We start from the raw sequence: 11,361 nt of genomic DNA on the forward strand, positions 1-11,361 counted from the left end.
AGAAAGTTTTATTAGCAATTTCATTTTTATACTTCCTGTACTGTGTGTGTAGTAGGAAGTTGAAATAAATGTAAAAATATAAAGCTGGAGGAAAATTCTATTTATTTCAAATAAATAAATGTAAATATATAAAAATGAGCAGAGATCTCACTGTCTTTTTTTTTTTTTTTTTTGAAAGTGCAAAAAAAAAAAACATTTATGTTTAAGTTTTTTTATTAGGGATTTAGGAAAGAGAAAATAATAAAGTATTTCTATTTGCAAACAAAGGAAAGGACTTTTTTAGGGTAGTATTTAATACTTAAGAATTAAATATCATTGATCATAGAGGTCAAATCAATTTAAACATCCTGAATGTTTGGTGAGACATTTTCTACACAGAGAAGTAATTTGGGTGAAGAAATTGTCTATCTAAAAAAAAAAAAAATGTTAACCAATGTTTTAAAGTGTTAGTTGAAAAATTATTTTTAGAAATATTTTTATGAAGAGAAGATAAAGTAATTAATTGTATTGACAATTTTTTATATTTTTTATAAAAAAAATATGTCAAAACTTTCCTAATGTAATTTATTACAATTGTCCTAAAAATACCCTTAATATGACCTATAAAATATATATATATATGACACATTTATATCACTTTCACATGAAAAGAGATAACGTGGAGTTTTGTGTTAGACTAAAGATTACGCGTTACGTTCAAAACCTTCATAACATTAAACAAGCGTTAATACTAAATTACAACTTACATGTAAAACAATATTATAGGAGATTAAATATTATACTATATATATAAATATATAATTTTTTATGTGGATTTAGTATTTCTTTTTATTTATGGTAGTTTTTAATATATATATATATTCCCGTAAGTGAATAAAATTTGGTTGAATATATATATTTTTTCCTGGGTGTGGCTGAGAGGAATCAAGAGATATTGACGTTTTGTATTATTTAGGATAAAGGTGTTCTACCACGAGGGCGATCAGTGGCTGCATCTATATTGGTGTCAATTCGGGTTAGCGTGTCGGGTTCGTGTCGTGTCAAGGTAGGGGTATTCGACTAAATGGCTCAACCCTAACCCGACCCATTTAATAATCGTGTCATGATCCTTCAACCCTAACCCGATCTGTTAATAAGACGAGTTGACCTGACCTAACCCATTTGACACACTTAATAATCGAGTTGTGTTGGGTTGACACAAATGTAACGCAAATCATTTCAACCTACATAATATTAAATATAACATCCATCTAGAAATAATATTTTTTTTACATCCCAAAAGCAATGCATACATTTCAAGTCTTCAACCCACATTCAAAATAATATAGTTCAACAAAAATATAACATTCATCTAGAAATAAGTTCTTTACACTCTAAAAAAAGTGCATACGTTTCGACCCAAATTCAAAATAACATAGTTTAACAAAAATGAAATAACATAGTTCAACAAAAATATTATATCCTTAGAACTCGTCAAATGCTAAGTATCAATATTGAAAGAATTGGAACAAACAGTAGACTAATCCTGACTATGACTACGATTATCATATATAGATTCTTTATTGATGTCCAAATTCATAACATCTTCCACAAGCTCATGCAGTTTCATTTATGCCAAAAATATATATGTAAGGATTTGTAAAGTTTCAATTTTCAATTATATCCCTTATAAGTTTTTGTGATTACTCACTTTTTTTTTTTTTAAATATATGTTGGATAGGTATTTGAAAAATCTAAATAAAATGAATATTTATTTGTAATACGAGTTAAATGGATTGTGTTAAGTAGGTCATTTCAGGTTGACATAAATAAATTAGCATGTCAAACGTGTCTATTGCGGGTTACGCAGGTTGACCTGCTTATGACACGTTTCTTATCGTGTCGATTTTGGGTCGATCCATTTATGACCCAAACCCATTAAGGGCCAACCCTAACCCGCAAAAATTCGTGTCGAGTTCGTGTCGTGTTCGTGGGTTGGGTCGAACATTGACACCCCTAATCTATAAGCTCGCATCTACCTTGAGGGCATTTTGGGGATAAAAATAATAATATCTACGTTCCACATCATCCTTAGTTTGGTGTTAAAGTTCCAACCAAAATTCTAAGGGCAGTCACACCAGTCTTTGCAAAATACAAAAAGTTGTCAATTTTACATATTTTTCTTCTAAAGCATTTCACATCACTCCTTCTAAATCACGGTAATTTACAATTTTGTTGCAATAAATCTTAATATTTTATTAATTTCACAATTTCACTATTTTTTTTTCTCCATCTTCTCCGTGTACAAAACTAACTCAAACTTGTACGGTTCCTCATTGTCTTCTTCTTCCTTTGTGACACAAACACACTCACGTAGACAAATCAACACAGATACACACAAACACACCCACACGAACAAACTAACAAAAAGAGAGGGATTTATCTTAATATTTCAAAGTGCAAAAAAAAAAAAAACATTTATGTTTAAGTTTTTTTATTAGGGATTTAGGAAAGAGAAAATAATAAAGTATTTCTATTTTTGCGAATAAAAGAAAGGACTTTTTTAGTGTAGTATTTAATACTTAAGAATTAAATATCATTAATCATAGAGGTCAAATCAATTTAAACATCCTGAGTGTTTGGTGGCACATTTTCTACCCAGAGAAGTAATTTGGGTGAAGAAATTGTCTATCTAAAAAAAGAAAATGTTAACTAATGTTTTAAAAGGTTAGTTGAAAAATTATTTTTAAAAATATTTTTATGAAGAAAAGATAAAGTAATTAATTGTATTGACAGCTTTTTATATTTTTTATAAAAAAATGTATCAAAACTTTCTTAATATAGTTTATTACAATTGCCCTGAAAATACCCTTAATATGACCCATAGAAAATATATATATATATAACACATTTATATCACTTTCATGTGAAAAGAGATAACGTGGGGTTTTGTGTTAGACTAAAGATTACGCGTTACGTTCAAAACCTTCATAAGATTAAACAAGCGTTAATACTAAATTACAACTTATATGTAAAACAATATTATAGAAGATTAAATATTACACTATATATATAAATATATAATTTTTTATGTGGATTTAGTATTTCTTTTTATTTTTGGTAGTTTTTAATATATATATATATATATATATATATATATATATATATTCCCGTAAGTGAATAAAATTTGGTTAAATATATATTTTTTTCCTGGGTGTGGCTGAGAGGAATCAAGAGATATTGACGTTTTGTATTATTTAGGATAAAGTTGTACTACCATGAGGGCGATCAGTGGCTGCATCTATGAGCTCGCATCTACCTTGAGGGCATTTTGGGGATAAAAATAATAATATCTACTTTCCGCATCATCCTTAGTTTGGTGTTAAAGTTCCAACCAAAATTCTAAGGGCAATCACACTAGTCTTTGCAAAATACACAAAGTTGTCAATTTTACATATTTTTCTTCTAAAACATTCCACATCACTCTTTCTAAATCACGGTAGGTTTACAATTTTGTTGCAATAAATCTCAATATTTTATTAATTTCACAATTTCACTCTTCTTTTTTTCTCTCTCTTCTCCGTCTACAAAACTAACTCAAACTTCTACTGTTCCTCATTGTCTTCTTCTTCTTTTGTGACACAAACACACTCACATAGACAAATCAACACAGAGACACACAAACACACCCACACGAACAAACTAACAAAAAGAGAGGGAGAGAGAGCACTGTTGTGAGCGGTAGATTAAAAATGATAGATCTATGTGAAAGTGACATGTAGCCAGTCACAATCTGCCATATAGGATAATTATGGTAAAAGTTGTGACTTTTATGTGGTACTAAAATTACTCGTTAGTTTAATGTTCTCAAATATAAAATTTTAGTTTAATGATTTAATTTTAATCCTCTATAAAATGGGGTTGTCTTAAACTTATTGCAAATGAGTAGAAAGTAGAAGATAATTCAGGGGAGGAAAGGAGGTCATGATAAGCATATTTAACTTTTAATGTTTGGATTGGATTGTTGACAAATTGACCATATATGCTGCTGAAAAAGTTGCAAAGCCAAATGAATAATGATGCAGTGGTTCTAGACCAAAAAACTAAAAAATATAAAAACAATGATGTAGTGGTGCCCACGCATTTCTTTTTTCTTTTGGTCGTTATTTTTATTATCACATTCACATCCCATCCATACAACTTCTTGGTTGTTGTTTGAATTTAGAATATAGGAGATTGTCAAGTTGGCATCATTTTATTATTTTATTTCTTTATTTGTTTTTAATAATTTAATACTTGAGCAAGAGGATTTAATTAAACATTTTTGTTAGAAACATCTTCAATTTACCGTATTGAGCTACAAGACACTTCATTATTAATAGACTATTCATGATGACAACTTTAATAATGAATACTTAAAAAAGGGGTTTTGTATTAGTGTTCAGATAGTTTTTTTTTTTTTTAATATATAGAAATAGCTTCAATTTTTGGAGTTCGCTATTAATGATTTTTTTCACAATCAAACTAAGATATTAATTAGTTTTAGTATAAATTATCAATTGAGCTAATTGAAACCCACAGTTTTTTTTTTTTTTATAGAAAAATTTGAATAGTTTAATACAAATGTTTGTTTTATATGTGTGTGTATCAACATCTGACAATTTTTTTCAAATAAAATAAATTACAAGTGTAAGTGCACAATTGCACCTGGACCCAAGAACAGTTGTGGGCTCAGGCCCAATGAGCCTTAAACAATATGAATTTGTAGAGTGTGGGCTTGAAACCCAGGTTAGAAGTGTATGAGGATGAAATGACAAACTAAAGATTGCAAGTACTTGGAAACAAAAATGAGTAATGTAAATAGGCCTCCTCGGACGTAAGCCGAGAGCTGTTCTTATATTATATCTCTCTTTTTGTTCTTTTTCTTTTTAGGTTACCAAAAGTTCCCTTCTGTTTCTGTCCTAGGTCCCCCCTTAAATACTCCTCTTTCTAATACTTTATCCACGTGTTGCCCCCAATTCCTCCCTTAGCCTAGATATTTCTTTTCTTAGTGCCTTTGAACAGTAACTAGAAGTTTCCCTTCCACTGTTTAAGTGTCACTTCCTCATTAATGCGGCCAGGGTGGTAGGTGCAGGGTCTTTAATGTGGAGGTAGCAGCCTTTACCTTTGATATTCTTCCAACATCGGCGCTTCTAGGACATTCAAGGGTTCTCTCCCTTTAACCATTGGTCTTGACCGTGTCATTCCCTAACCTTTACCATGAAGTCTCAGGTTCTCTGATGTCAGTCCGAGGGGAAAACAATCCTCGGCTGGATCCTCGGATCCTCGGCGTATAGACCGACCCATAGCACCAACAATCTCTAACCCCAGGGTCTGGTCGGCCTTCCTTAACACGGCCCAAAAGGCCCACGTTCCCACCAGGATCCTTTTGCCCCACACAACAAGCAAAGGGAAATCAAGGTCAACCTAATAACATCACCAAGACAGGAGGGGCACCATTTTACTATGGTGTCCTATATAATAAATTACCGGTCCATTTGGATTGAGAGGGAGGAAGGGAGAGTAGAATAGAGTATAATTGGCTCAAAATTATCCTATTTTCAGTCAATTTTACTCTACTCCCTTCCACTCCCCTTCCCTTCCCCCTCAATCCAAACATACCCTACATGTGTTTATTATATAGTACACCATTTTACTCCAAGTCACATGTCCTCATTTTGATGATGCGTTTTTCATTTACTGTAGCATCACACAATGATAAGTTTAATGGTTTTAATTCAAACCTTTTTATTTATATTGAAAGTTTAGGTTTTCATTTGAAACTTCTTAAAGTGTAATAACTCAAAACAACTATTAAATCATAGTTATTCATTTAGTAACTATAGGGTTTGGAATGAAATTTATCCTTGTTTTTTTTTTGAAAATACAAACAACAAATATACACAGTAGGGAGTAGGGACCTTAATCATCTCCAATAGTCTTTTCCAAAATCCCATAAAAGGCAAGTATAACACAATGGGGTTCACTTTTAGAGCAATCGCTCCAATTGGTGTAAAATAGAAATAGTTGTCAAGTTTACATATTTTTGTTCAAAAACTATCCACATCAGTGAATTTATGATATTGTGAATATACAAAATTGTTACAATAACCGCATAAACTAAAGCTTTCTATTTGATTATTTATATTTTTTTTTCTCTCTCTCTCTCTCTCTCCAAAAAAAAAAGGAGGAAGAAGAAGAATACATCAACTCAAAAAAAAAAATTTGAAAACTCATCACAAATCCAATTCAAAATCAACCCAAAATAAAATCCAACAGAAAACTCATTTGAAAAAATCACATCAACCCAAAGCCCATGCCAAAGTTACTGTCTCCATTGCCATGAATGCTTGGGTGGAGTGCTCGCCGCTACCATGAGAGAGAAAGTGAAGATTTGGACCTTACCGAACCCGAATCGAGTCTGTGATGGTTGGTTCAAGGATTGGGTTTGCCTCAGATTTATCTACTAATGCCAAAAAATGGACTCTGATTGATATGGGTTTGTGTTGAAGTGAAGTTTTGAAGTTTGTTTTATGGAGTTTTTGGTGAAAGAAAACGGGAGGAATAAGGAAAAAAATGATGAGTAGAGAAGGAGAGAAATTTCAAAAATGGATGAGAGAGAGAGTGTGTGTGTGTTTTAACATGGGTAGGTGAAATAATAATAATAAAAGATTATGTAAATAAAAGAGAGTGTATAATAGATGGTCTAATGTGGGTATTTTTGCAAATTGTTTATGTAAAATAGAAAAAATTGGGTTCCTACACTAAAATAGATAGAAAATTTTAGACATACTAATGCTAATGCTCTTATGTGTATTTTGGTTGCTTTGTATATCTAGATCACTAGATATATGAATTCTCTTAAACTCTGTTTGTTTTGAAGTAAAATATTTTCTCATTTTCAAGTGTTTGTTTGCATATAAAATGTGGCCAAACTTATAAAATATTTTTTGTTGACTATAAAACATTGTACAAAACACACATAGTGACTCTTCCACCCCCCCCCCCCAATTTGTTGGCTAGATCACAAATGCCATCACTCTAACAGTCGGTGACGCCAGTTTGGTTGCCATAACCACTACTTTGGCAATCAAGTCAATAGCGCCACCGGTCCGATCACAAGACCTCTAGCACTAGCAACTCTAATGGCTAAGCCACCGATTTTGGTGGTTTGTGTGAGAAAATTGTTACATGTTGTACCAAACACTTGGAAATGTGTTTACATGTAAAATATTTTACTTTGAAAGTTGAAACAAACGGAGCGTTATTTTATTAGACTTAGTGTCTAATTAAAAATTATTAGACTTAATAATTTTTAATTTGATGTGAATTTTGACAAATCCACCATTGGATGACATTATCTTCGTATATCTTTCATGCTTGCACAGTTTAAAAGTGATTAAGAATTAATAGTCATGTCATCAATCAATTGTTTAAATTCAAGTTTTTGTAGTTTAAAATAATGCATAAAAAATGAATTTATTGATCGAATAATAACTAACATCCAATTTGCTTAAAAATTGACATGCACGTTAAAAACATATGGAACATGTAATCCAGTGTTAGAACTTTCAAAATATAAATTCAATAACAAGTTATTAGGTGGTGTAACTCTAAATAATGTTACACCACTCCATAATTTTTTTTTTTATACAAGATATAAATTCTACTCTAACTTAATCTAAGTGTATATGTGTATGAAGCTCCCTCCTGGAGACTTGAACTCCGGTCCTTCCTCCCCCCCCTCTCTTTTACCCCAAAAGCATTTATACTTGTGGAGTAATCATTGCACCAAGAGTGCGTGATGGTTTAATAATTTTTAATTGGATATGAATTTTGACAAATCCACTGTTGGATGACATTATCTTTATATATCTACATGCTTGCAAAATTTAAAAGAGATCAAAGATCAATGACATGTTATCAATCAATTGTTTAAATTCAAGATTTTGTAATTTAAAATAGAGAAATGATATGTCCACAACATTTTTACAACATTTTTACAACAAATCCTAAGTGGCAGGATGTTACTGGTTGTTATTGTTGGGGCAAAAAAGTAATCTTAGTGTTAGGTTCAAATTTGAACCAATAACAACTAACCACCTATGATTTGTTGTAAAAATGTTGTAAAAATATTGTGGACGTAGCACCTCTCTTTAAAATAATGCATAAAAAATGATTTTATGGATCGAATAGTAAATAACATCTAATTTACATGAAACTTGGCATGCATGTTAAGAACATATAGAACATAAGAATGTGCAACCAGTAGAAAAGGCTAAAAGAAAAAGATTAATCTAATATCTAATATTTATAAAAGAAAATAAAATTAAATATTTTTCACTAATTAACATAACAGTCAACTTGTATCGGAACTTTTTAACTTTTGATAATTTAATAGTTGCAATTGAGGAAGAAAGATTTTTGTACCCTTGAATTGTTTTGGAGATATCAAAAAATACTAACCAGTTAAGTTATAAGACTCTTGATTATCAGATTTTTAATCTTAGATAGTCCAAACTAATATTGCTTTGTATTGAAGGGTGATACTAATTTTATCATTATTGTTATTAGGAAAAAGTTAATAAATGCTCTAAGGGCATTGATTTAGGAAATATTTTTAGAAATTTTAATTTTAAGAGAAATTTTTTTAAAAAACTTTTACAACTTTTTATATTTCTCATTAAAGTGACGTCAAAACTTTTTTAAAATGATTTATTATTATTATTATTATTATTGTTATTCGGGTTATACAAATTAACATAACAGTAGTAATGGTCGGCCCTAAAAATAACAAAACAGTAGCAATGGTTAATTGGTCAGTAATAGACCATATCCATGTTTTTGGCCAATAGCACTCATTATCATTATCAGACAATATTGTCTGATGTGAATATTTATGTAGCAAATTAGAAACAATTCTTTCATTTGGGTTCAATTAACTCAATTGGTAAAGTCTTCTTTGATGGTTGAATGAGAGATTTTAGTCTGCTGATAAATGATGCAATTATTAGAAGCGGATACCATAAACTTTATAAATAAATAAAAAGAACCATGGGGTTCAAATGAAACCCCTGACTTGGCCCCATATATATAAATTTTTATTTGTTTTGACCCTTTAAAATAAAAAATTTGATTACTCTAACCCTATTTTTTTTAAGCACAATTAAAATAACCTTAAATATAATCCTCTTACCAATATCTTGACATTTTTAAATAATAAAAAAAAACCCCAACAAGAAGCCAATTTAATCTAAAACCTTGAAAATAAAAATTAGTTGTTGAATCTAAAGTGCTTTTAATTTGTTATTTATTGAGTGAGGACCAGGCGTGTGGGACAAGCCAAGAGTGATTGAGTAAATAAAAAAGCAAATATTAATAGAATAAAATTTTCTTAGTATCTATTTGAGAACAATTTATCTAGTTTTTTGCTGAAAGTATAAAATAAGGAAGAACTCACATGAGACTTGCAATTAGTAGAAAAAAAGATGAAGTAATAAGTTGGCTTATAATCAAGACCCTAACGCACTTAATACAGTTACAAAGAATAATAGTTGTCAAAGTTGAGTTGAATTGTTAAATACAAGAATTATAAAAAGTTAAAACAAACTAATACATAAAAGAATTATGAGCAATAATAATTAAAGTTCACTTAGCGATAATAATTAATATGTTTATTGTATTTGAAAATAATGAATGATTTCCAAGATTTCATCTTAGCAATAATAATTAATATGTTCATTGTATTATGAAACTATATGCCAAATGAACTTATAGTTTATATTTTATTTTCTTACTAATACTATGGACAAATTAATTTGTAATAAAGAAACATCATAGACCACAAGATTCATTTTTTATCTAAGATTTATCTTTTTATTGACCCTTCTAAAAAAAATCTTAGAGCCGCCATTGAAAAGAACAACTCTTTCATATGATAATTTTACCATATTAATTTTTTGATATCCAATTTCTAATTGTTGGATGCAAGTACGTACTAGCTAACAAGTTATAGCCGCCATGCAACGAAATATGAATAACTAATAAAGTCTTCGTAAATATTTTTTTTTTTAAAAGGAGGAATTTTATATTCACAATATTTTCATAACACTTTTACAATAAATTTTAAGTAGCAAGTTATTATTGGCTGTTAAGAGTGAACAAAGAGGGAAATTAATTTGTAGACTCAAATTAGAACTAATAATAACTTATTACCTATTATTTTTTTATTAAAGTATTGTAAAAATGTTTTGGATTTGCTTCTTAAAAAAAATTCTCAAAAAAAAAAAAAGTTATGTCGCCATTACTTCAGGTTACCAATTGATAGCAACACTTACTTAGCAAACTACTTTAATGTTGAAACTTTACAGCAATATATGACAATTTATTTCATGGCATTAATGTCTAGGGGGACCAATTCGGAATGTAACACCTACTATTACAATTTACAACTACTTCGAAAAACTATTCTTCTAAAAAAAAAAAACTTTGAAAAACTGTTGCTTTGGTGGAGTGATAGTCCAGTAGTAGTTATCTTTTTATGGTGTTTCATATTTTTGGTTAAGTTTCATGAACGACAAGTAGCATGGAAGGTTCACAGATTAGTAATAGGAGCAATAAAAAAGCTAAAACAACATGCGGAGAATAAATGATTAGGAAAAAGAAGATAAAGTAAAACAATTCTCTTGTCAATTTAAAAAGATGGCAGGAATTCATGGTATATATAAGGCGTCAAGAAAACAAGGAAAGACGTAGAATATTCGAATTATTGGAGTTAGTTCTAGTTGTCATTTATTTTAGCATATTAATAAGAGTATTTTTGTAATCATGTTATAAACCCTAATATAAAATATGCTAATGTGTGGGCTTGATAAGTTAATGTCATCCTAATCAAACCCTAGAAGCCATTAAATTATCTTTGGGTAACAAATTTTCTCTTGTATCTTGTATCTTAATGGTGAATTTCTTTACTTATAATTTCGTTGTTTAACTATGTTATATTAACCACTCATTCTTCTCATTATTTAATGTGAGATTTTACTACTTAAACAACCACACTACTCATATGTGAATATTTCAACCGAATATTCACTCACAACATTGCAGTGAGGTAATTTAGCAAGTGAGACGGGAGAAGCCTAGGATGGGGTGGTTCAAACTTAACACTGATGGTTCCTCTTTCCATAATCCAAGAAGAGCTGGCAGCCGAGTACTCCTTAGAAATCATCAAGGGCAATGGATTAGTGACTTCTCAAAAGCAATTTGTTTTTCTCTTGTATCTTGTATCCTGTTCACCTCCTGTTTTAATTAGATGCAACAGTAGTAGTTGCGTTGATGTCTAGC

The sequence above is a fragment of the Castanea sativa genome, chromosome 11 (genome assembly GCF_040712315.1).
Source record: "Castanea sativa cultivar Marrone di Chiusa Pesio chromosome 11, ASM4071231v1".
NCBI classification, from domain to species: domain Eukaryota; kingdom Viridiplantae; phylum Streptophyta; class Magnoliopsida; order Fagales; family Fagaceae; genus Castanea; species Castanea sativa.